General features: G+C 39.9%; 1 long non-coding RNA gene and 1 other non-coding gene across 2 annotated transcripts; both read right to left on the bottom strand.

Moving 5' to 3' along the window:
- Nucleotides 1–722: 722 nt before the first annotated feature.
- Nucleotides 723–4,986, bottom strand: LOC110257651 (uncharacterized). Its single transcript, XR_014834741.1, has 2 exons — nt 2,070–4,986; nt 723–1,944 (listed from the first exon to the last, which is right to left on the bottom strand). It is a non-coding gene; the product is annotated as an uncharacterized LOC110257651 (long non-coding RNA).
- MIR223 (microRNA mir-223) lies at nt 1,806–1,884 on the bottom strand. The gene has a single exon (NR_162179.1). It is a non-coding gene; the product is annotated as a microRNA mir-223 (primary transcript).
- Nucleotides 4,987–10,474: the final 5,488 nt, after the last annotated feature.

Raw genomic sequence — 10,474 nt, 5'->3', positions numbered from 1 at the left:
CACACCAAGTCAGTGGTAGAACAGAGACCTAAAGTTGGGTCTGTGAACCCCTAGGAGCATATATTTATTATAGCAGGCCACTTCTGGAAGTCATCTCTGCTCCAAAACTGTTTTTTTTAAATATATATACAAGATAAGCCAGTTAGAAAATCCTAGATATAGGCATAGCCTAAATTTGCAAGATAGGTGAAACAAAAATGGTATGATAACATAGGACCCGCCTTAGGCAGGTGGCTGTTTGGAGAAAACTAGAGGAGTAAAAAGACAAAATCTCCAGGAAAGAGGGAAGATATGAAGTTACTCTAAGACAATTTCCCAAATATTGTTCCATAGAATAATAGATCCAGGAGATTCCCCACAGAAAAAAAATTTCCATGATCAGATAGGCATGGGAAATGCTTCATTCTATGGCTCTCTCTTGGAGATTTCCAATGCAAAATTAGAATATTAAAGTCTCTGAAAAATCTTGCAATAAAGCATCTGCAAAACCTTTTGCTACCAAGTAATTCCAAAACATATTTGCCCTCTTAGTCTACTTTTCGCCCCTCCTCCTCTGACTCTTGACCCTATTTCTCAGGAAGAAAAACCCTCCATGTTGGCAATTTACTCACACACCCTATAGCATTATTGTGACCAAAGTTTAATGTTTTTTCCTCAAAAAATCCCTATATAGCATTTAGTCCAAAGACCCAAAGCTAATGGACTGGTGAAAAGTCAATCAATCAGTAAATATGTATTTATTTATTATTTATTTATTTATTTATTTATTATTTTCTATAACTAGAGTACTGTGCTGGGTCTGGAATAGGGATGGAATGAGGAGACAGCAATCAAGCAAACATAGTATTGTTCTCTAGTAGATCACAATCTAGTGGGGAATTAAAAAATATCCTCTGTAGGGAGTTCCTGTCATGGCTTAACGGAAACAAATATGACTAGCATCCATGAGGAAATAGGTTTGATCCCTCGCCTCGCTTCGTGGGTTAAGGATCCAGCACTGCTGTGAGCTGTGGTGTAGGTCACAGATGTGGCTCAGATCTGGCATTGCTGTGGCTGTGGCATAGGCCAGAGGCCACAGCTCTGATTCAACCCCTAGCCTGGGAATCTCCATATGCCATGGGTGTTGCCCTTAAAAATAAATAAATAAAATAAAAACAGGAGGAAAAAAATCTTTAAAATAAATAAATAAATAAATAAAATCTTCTAACATTTCATTATAATTGAAGAGGTACCATTGGGCAGTAGGAAATAAAAGAGTATATACCCAGAAAAGGAGTGCTTTGAAAATGAAGAAGGAAAGAGTTTAACTTTCAAAACTCCATCAGCTGAGCCAGAAAGTATGGAGAAATTTTGAATAAGAAGAGAGAAATGAAGAAAGATGTTCCCAGAAGGTGAAAGAGCATAACGCAAAGGAGAGACATAGGTAAGATCAAAGTGTGTTTAGAAGCCAAGGCTAAGTGTCAAGAAACAGAGTGTCCAAGCCCTGCCATGATCCTTATGTAAGAATTCTGATGACCTTGCTAGGGAACTCTCAGAGGGGAATGTGAATGAAGAAAATAATGAATCAAGGAATACCTCCATCCCTAGGTCTCATATATCTCCTTCAAGACTACTGTGTCCCACTAGGGCTCCCACAGTGTGTGTAGCAGAGCTGCCTCACTTTGACACTCTCAGGTGCAATGCTTTAGTAGCATCAAATTTACCAAAAATAGCCTCTGAAAGCTAAGTTGATTGATGTTCTTGTATCCAGCTGGCAGTCTATTTATTTTATCTTGAAGTTCTGGCCTGGTGCTGCTAGGCATATGCCGCACTTGGGGTATTTGACAAACTGACACTCTACTACATGGAGTGTCCAACTCAGCTTGTCAAATACACGGAGCGTGGCATTGCAGGTTGGACCAGGAGCTTCAGTGGTGAGGTGAGATCTTCCTGGGAGATGTGGCCCTGGAGGGAAAGAGAGAGAAAGGAGTCACATCCTTTCTAAGCACCAGGGAAACTGCAGAGGTTACAGGGACTAGCTGAAGCACCAAAACAAGGAAGTAAATAAAACAGTCAATAAGGCTTCTAACCAGAGGAATGATCCTGAGGGTATGTAGCAAAGGCCCAGTTGATACTGCAAATGAAGTTCCAGTGTTCACCAGGGGAGGTCCTCAGATATGAGTCCTAAACTGTGGCATTTCTAGGGGTCTTGAACTTCAATAGGATTCTCTGTACAGCAGAGAGAGAAAAAATTGGTCATTGTTCTGCCTCCTGACCTCAGCAAAAAACCAAGCGCCAGAGTAATATCCATGCCTCTCCTTTCAGGCTATGTTCTAACAGAGTTGTGGTTATGGACATAAGCTTTGAGGTTAAGCATGGACATGAAGTCTGGCTCTGCCATTGAGTAGCTGAGAAAGCTTGGATAAATCATTTCATCTATCTGAGCTCTAATTTTCCACATCCACAAAATGGGTATATGTATAGTACCTACCTAATATGTTATTATGTTATTATGAGAATGACATAAAAAATAGTATGTAAAGCCCTTAGTTCAGTATTTGAATGAAGAAAATAATGAATCAAGGAATAGATAATGAATGCTCAAAAATTTTTTTAAAAAGGTACTTGAGCTACCAAGGAAAGTAAGGCCCATTGATAATTGATTTAACAGAGCTATGATAAATAAAACAGGAATTTCTTATGTCCTCAGCATTACTTAACACAGTACGCTTGTCTAAATAGGACTCCAAGAATGGCCGCTATAAAAGGACCATCATAGTTTCACCCACTCATGTTATAAATGAAGAACGAAGGCTTACACTTGGGATGAGAATTTCTAAAGATCATAAAAGTTGTTCACAGTTCAGGGATGTGCCCTATATCACACCATTGTGCCGTCCAGCTTTCCTTATTGGTCCTTTTACCTCTCTATTCTGTGTATGTCTCCAGGAAAAGGGAGACACATGAACAAGATAGTCAAAAAAAGTAGGCAGTAGACTTGGCAGTGTGGTACTGGGTTCATTCAACACACAGCCATCAGAGGAAATAAGAAAACTGTCAGGAACATGATCAGACCTAGAACTTCTGAATTCCCTTGGCAATACCCAGATGCTGTTGCTAAAAATTCCAGGTTGCCCATGTCAAATTCCTCCCTTTCCCAAGTGTGGTAACTGATCTGTGAGAAAATAGCTGGCCTATATTAAATACTGGCATGAAAAGTGGCAAACATTTCGAGAAATGGAAAACTGTTCCATGAGGCCAGAAGGCCTTGTCCCAGCAAAGACAAGGCAGAGGGACTTGTTTTTCATCAAAAATCAGAGTGTATTTTTTTTATTTTAACTCTTTCAGTTGAAGAGATAAAGGTGTAACATGTTCCTCCAATTTGAAAGCTGAAAGTGACTTTAAGTCTGAGGTTCTAAAGTGTATTTTCTATCTCCTCGTTTCCCTCTCTACCTACTCAATCCATTCTAAGCCACCCAGAAGTATTTCTTTTTCAGCCAGTGCAACTATCATGTTCACCAGATATGGCATAATGGAAAGAATCAGACAAACATGGATTCTAATTCTGCTTTGGGCACCAATTGGCTAATCATGGCTTTGGGAAAGTTTTCCTTTAGGCTTCAGTTGTCTTTTGATATTCGGTTGTCTTCTCTGGAAATGCAAACAAGAAGACTTACCTGGCAAAATTGTCAGGAAAGTGTTTGGTGATTTTTCTGGAGCCTCCCATATAGGAGTTCACAGGCATATTGGCTCAATCCCTGGGGCTGTGGGTAGAGGCCAGCCAAGGAAGATGATTGATAGAGTTGAGTTCAGAGTGGCAGAGGAGAGAGAACTGGATTGATGACTTTCATCTATCATCATCCTTATTGGCTACCAGCTCCAGTAAGAAGACTTGGATATTGTTCTGGAGAACTGGAGATGTTCACAGCACAGAGTACCTTTTTTGACTTCATTGGAAGGATGATCGGTATAAGGAGGCTAAAGATTCTTACACACTGGAATCATAAAAGCCTTATAGACCATTTTGCTCCAGTATTAATGAAAAAAGCAATGGCTGAGCTGAAACTAGATTGGTTTTATTTATACTTTTGATGTTCTAGTCCATGCCTCTCCAATAATGTATATAAGGAAAGCAAGTTCAGCTGAAAAAGGCTGGCCAGACCCATAAGAAAAATATGTATATCTATGGATTTCCATGGATATCTACATTGATTGATATTGAGGCACTCTGAAAGCTCCTCTCTTGGTCTGTTATGTTGCATAAAATATCATTTGTTCCCTGCTCTACCTTCAGAAGACTTACATATCAAGCAATAAGACCTGCCCTGCAACTGACCTGGTTGGGCTTCCGCATACTGGGAACAGTATGGGATTTTTTTCAGGCACACTTCAGCCTCCTGTTCAGCCCCACCCAAAGATATTTACTCAGCGTCACTCTCATGTCCTTTCTCAACAGAGGGCTGACAACTATCAAAATAGGGGATATAAAACTAAGAGTCTCTAGACATTATTTACCTAATCCTTCCCTTCTTCTTCTCTGCAGAAGAGTCCTAGAATGGAGAAAGGACTAAATCAAAGATACACAGTAAGTAAATGGCAAAACCAGGACTGCTATTCAAATAGCCTGACGGCTGGTTCTAGAGAACATTCCACTTCCATTTGGCTGTCTCTTTAGCAGTCTATCTGGTAAGGAAATGTCATCCTCCCTTCTCATCATTACAAGTTCCAGGACAGAAGATAAACATGACCCTTATTCTCCCCCACCCCTGACTGAGGATTCCTGAGAAGGGTCCAAGAAGAATGGAGTTGGTAGATCCAAGCCACATTTGGTAGTCATGGATAGTGCCTCGGTTTGAGAATCCTAGCAGAGAGGGCAAGTAGATACTATACCTGTTATTGGAGTGGTGCTTTCATCTCGTAGGAGGCATAGGTTGGTTCCCTGGTGATGATCCAAACTGCCGAGGCCAGAGGGAATTGGGCTTTATGCTGTGAACAGGAAGGTCCTGTGTTTTGAAGGGCCCTTGGTGTCTTCAAGAGGAAACTGAAATGAGGAAGATAAGTCTGAGGTTAGCCAACGGAAATCTGGGTGCAAAATGACAAAACAGTGCCGTTGTGAAAGGGTCTCCTACTGCAGCAACAGTCCCCACTGACATGCCCCCACCCACTTCCAGGCTATCTCCAACAGATACTAACTCTCCAAGCTGCATAGAGTCACAGCAAAAAGCTCTGGCTGTCCTAGGCTTTGCCTATGGCCAAGGAGTTTTCTCCAGGTTTACTGAGGAAGTCTTGGAATGTTAAATCTGAGACATTATCAGATTAAAAGCCCTATTGTCAAAATTGAAAAACTGACCCTCTGAAAGATAAATGGAAATGGCTGATATCAAAAAGCAAATTAGTGGTACACCTTGAATTTGAATACACTTCTATCAACTCCAAATAATATGTTCTCTCACCCTGTCATAATGCCTCCTGGTCCTAAAATAACCATTTTACCTCCCCTGGCAGAGGAACATAATTTTCAGGGCCCAGTGAAAAACGGAAATGAAAGGACTATTATTGAAAAAAAGTCAAATTCAAGATAGCAACAGCAGAACATTAAGTGTGAGGTCTTTATAAGCATGAAGCTTTACAGGTCACATGCCTATGAGGCTGGCCCTGCTGGCACAGCTCTGTACACAGGTCACATTATGGCATCCAGGGGACTTACAGACAGAAAGATAAAAGGAAATTCACATCTATTAAAGCATTTATTATGTGTTTTACATATGTTATTTAGTCAACAACCTTCTGGCATGGTACTATTATTATCCCTACTTATAGATGAGGAAATTGAGATATGTAGAAGTAAAGTAGTTTATTTAAGGAACACAAAACTAGGAAATAATGGAGAAGTCAGAATTTGCACTCAGGTCTCTCTAAATCCCAATGTTAGATTTTTCTACTCTCCAGTGTTGGTTACAAGGAAAATAATTGACCTTAAGAAGGAAAAGATAATGCCTGACCCTTAAGTTCAACTATGACATGACGAGTATGAGAAGAAAGTGAATGGCTTAGAGCCTTGTGTTTGCAATCCTTAGGCAGTCTCCATTCACAGCCAGGAAGGAAGACTTTGGGTTTCCATTATTCAGTACTCTACATCATGAATCCTGATGACATGGCAGATGGAAGAGGCAATTCCTGTTATGCTTTCAGGGTATACTTAAGGGATAACCTTCAAGGATTTCAGTGCCCAAATATCAGTCCATGGTCTACACAGGAGAAGTAGGACTCTTGGAAATACTCAAGCCTCAGTGAATAATCTATTCAAGCTACATACAGTCATATAAACTCAGGCTCAAGAGAAAAGACTACATCCTGGAAGCCAGGAATTTTATGTCCTACTTCCAGATCTGTCAGTTCTGTTTCCTCCCTTAGTCTTAGTTTCCCATTTAGCAAGCAGAAGTTGAACTGGATGATCTTAGTGGCTTCTCTGACTCAAATGTTCCCTGGTTCCTTTATAACCCTTTCAATCCCTGCCTCTGCCTCACTATGGTCTTTCCTGTGGTTCCAAGGTTTGGAGGCTCTGGGGATAGCCTGGGATAGGGATTCACTTACACTCACTACTCTGCAGAAAACTTCCTTGCATCAGAATAATCTATTGGCTTAGTCCTCAAGACAAGTTTCCCCATATCTTGCTTCTAGAAATATTCAGTTCCTTTTTCTTTTTGGTTTCTGACTAAAGCTTTGGGTAAGGGCAGGGTTGTCCTGTGGGCACTTTCCTAGGGAGGGGCCCTTCCCCCATACTCATATCCTAGATATTGAGTAAGTTTAGCTACCCATTCCTTTATTTTTCTCACTTAACAGTTAAGGTACTCTCCTGGCTTTTTAACAGACACCCTGTGGAAACAATGTCTTCACTTAAAGTAGTAATTAATGGTGGCCAATTTGAGCCACATAGTGGGTCCAAGAATAAGAGCATTAGGAGCCAGGAGGCTCTGCAATCATGCCAACTATGGAAAAGGCCTGAATTAGAACAAATGGCATGGGACTCTTCAGAGTTCCTCTTTACCTCACAAACACAAAATATGATGGGAAGGGTCAAGTTTGCAACAACAGCACAAAGGACTTTTTTCTTTAGATCTATTGTCCAACCAAAAGACAGAGTGTTTACACTTTGGATGCTCATTGGCTTGACTATGCTTAAGAAGGGAGATGAGGGAGAAGAGAGTTGGATAGGGAAAGCAGGAAGACAATAATGGAGTCCCACACTGAAGATGCCTTCATTTATTCACTCAGTGCTGGAATGAAAAGAACACTGAGTGTTGAGACAGAGTCACTGTGTCTTAGATCCTGTATTATAATCCCACCTCTGTAACTCACTAACTATAGGCCCTTAAAAAAATCATGCACAGCCTGTCTGAGGATCAACCACCTGAGGAATTCTCAGGATGGAGGGAAGAGGGATATAGGCAGGCACCCAAAGAAATAGGTATCTCTATAGTATGAGAAAAATGATTTGACAAAATTCAAAGTACTATCAGAAAAGTATGTAAGATTGGAGTGGTTAATGAATCCAACTAAGAACCATGAGGTTTCAGGTTCGATCCCTGTCCTTGCTTAGTGGGTTAAGGATCCAGCATTGCTGTGAGCTGTGGTGTAGGTTGCAGATCCAGCTCAGATCCTGCATTGCTGTGGTTCTGGCACAGGCCAGCAGCTATAGCTTCAACTGGACCCCTAGCCTTGGAACCTCCATATGCCACAGGTATGGCCCTAGAAAAAGACAAAAAGACCAAAAAAAAAAAAAAGAAAAAAAAAAAGAAAAGTATGTAAGATAGACATGATTCTTCCATGAAAGGGAGTGAGGGAGTGATGGTATTTAGAAGGGCTCTTGGAAAAGTGAGATTTTAACTGAATTCAAAAGGATGAGAAAATAATGATGCTCACTATCTTTGGAAAACCTCTGACCACCTCTCCTGACAAAGTTAATTGTTCACTGCTTTGCCTGCCTCTGGTCTCAAAAAACTGTCCACATTGCATTTATGTGTATGTCTTTCCAAAAAAGACCAAGAGCTGCCCAAGGAATTGTGTCTGATCCCTTCCTTTCTTCATAGGGCCAAGAATAAAAGAGTGAATGCATCAGTGCGTAAGCAAATGAAGGCGATCTCATAGTCCAAGATCCCCACATTCCTTTGCTTACCTCATTTCCATGAAGGAATTAAGAAAAAAAAAACCCTTTCAACACTGAGTTCAATTCTCTATCCACTTACCCCCACCTCTGATAAGAAACCCATCAAGAAAAGGCCCCAGGACAATTGCAAAGCTAAGGCCACTTCCTGTGCAAGAAGCCAGTGTCCACACACTCCATCTCAACCCTGGTGATTTCTGTGTATATGATTGCATCAGGGCTTCCTCTAAAAGGAAACCCAAAGACTGATGAAATTTATAGGGCACCCAGGCCAAGATTGAAGAACTTCATGTACTCTTCATGGGCCTTGAAAGAGAGGGTTCACTGTGAGGTTCCCCACAAACTCAGTGACAATTATAAGAAAGGTAGCAGCAATTAATCTATCAACCATAGCTCAGCTTTATTCAACAAGGGTGTGTTGAGCATTTACTGGCTGCAAAACCCTATGGTTGGTACCAAGGGGAAAATAAATACATGGCATAGCTGTAATGTATATCTAATAGAAATATAATGTGAACCACAAATTTTCTAGTAGCCACATTAAAAATTTGAAGAAATGAAAGGGTGAAAGTAATTTTGATAGAATATTTTATTTAACTAAATGCACCCAAAAATGTTATTTTAACAGTAAGCAATGTAAAAATGTTTTATTGAGATATTTTACATTCTTTAAATCGTGGTACGTATTTCAAACTTACAGTATATAAAAATTTGGACTACTCATGTTTCCAGTGTTCAATCACCACATGTAGATAGTATCTACATTGGACAGCAGAAGTATAAGTAGTCTCTACTCTCAAGGAATTTACTGCCTAATCCAGGATCCAGACTAATACATAAGCATGTACAAAGGACAAGTAATATCATAGAGGTGGTTGTATGGAAAAGAGGACTGCACTGAAATTATGAGACCTAGACTACAGTCTTTCCTCTGCCACTGATTCCCTGTGTGACTTTGAGTAAAACCCTCTCCCTCTATGGGCCTCTGTATTTCCATATCTGCAATACAGCTAGACTAGATTCATTAACTCAACAAATATATATTTAGTGTTTTCTAATAATCGAGCATGGTGTGAAACACTCAGAACACAGAGAACAAAACACATAAGATGCCTACATTCTTGGCACTCGTAATGTGGTTGAAAATAGTTATTGAACAAATAATTACAGGTAAATATGTCAGAGACAGAGAATCACAGAGATCTAGGAAAACATATCACAAGGGAACCTAATCCACAAGTTTGCATAGGTCAGGGAAACCTCATAGGAAGTAACTTTTGAAGTGAGACTGAAGAAAAAGAAGGTATGAGCCAAGTGAATAATTGGTGAAAAGCCATTCTAGGCAGAAGAAATAATGTGTAAATGTTCTGAGATGGGAAAATATGTGGCATAGTCCAAGATAAAGAGGTTGAAGTAAGCAAAGGAAAGAATAGCTCAAAGCAAGGTAGGAAAGGTAAAGCATGAGAGAAAACTGAGGATGCCCTGTATATTATGTTGAGGGTTTAAAACTTACCCAATGAGACATAAGAAACCAGAGAAGGTATGGGTGGTAAAGTACCCTTCCATACTCAAGACAAGGAATATTGGACTTTAGGCCAGGGGCATAAAAATTAATTCTAACTGGCTGGACTAGAGACTTCACATAAGAGGCAGCATTTAAAAGGAGCCTTGAAGGGTATTAAGATCAATAGGCAGAGAAGGGCATTCCAGGCAGAAGGAAGACCACAAGTAAAAGTTCAGAGGTAGGAAAGAACATGGTGATCTTGTGTGAATGGAAGGACCACTGATGCAAGAGGATAAATATAAGCTTATCTTTGAATATCTATATACATATAGAATAATAGTAGCCCAAGACCTATCCAACTTTCCAAGTGTGTAATGGAACAAACCAGGCAAAGACCTTGAACCTAAGAGATTAATTTGTACTGTAATATGATAGTTAGCACACATTGTGAATTTACTAAGTGCCAGGTACAGTTTTAAGCTGTTTGCATTACTAGTTTATGCAATGTCTTCATGACAACCTTATGAGGGAGATGCTAAAATTATCCCAGTTTGACAGATGAGGAGCTTAGGTTCAGGGAGGTCATGACACTTGCCTAAAGTTAAACAGATGGTAAATGGCAGAAGAAGGATCCAAATGCTATTCAACAATTTATGAAGGGTAGGAATTTTGAAGGAATCAACAAAAATATATATAATATCTAATTCAAGTCAGTTATTATTTCGGTTTACAAGGGCAATTTTATCCTTAAAAACCTCAATTAATTTTCAATTTATGATCATTAGAAGAGCTGAGCTGAGGCAATGCTTGCTTAGCTTCTTAGAAAA

Source organism: Sus scrofa, chromosome X (genome assembly GCF_054392235.1).
Source record: "Sus scrofa isolate SSC_HxYL_T2T_F1_AM1 chromosome X, Sscrofa_HxYL_maternal_Yorkshire_Landrace_v2.0, whole genome shotgun sequence".
NCBI classification, from domain to species: domain Eukaryota; kingdom Metazoa; phylum Chordata; class Mammalia; order Artiodactyla; family Suidae; genus Sus; species Sus scrofa.
This window is presented reverse-complemented; position numbering and strand designations above follow the sequence as displayed.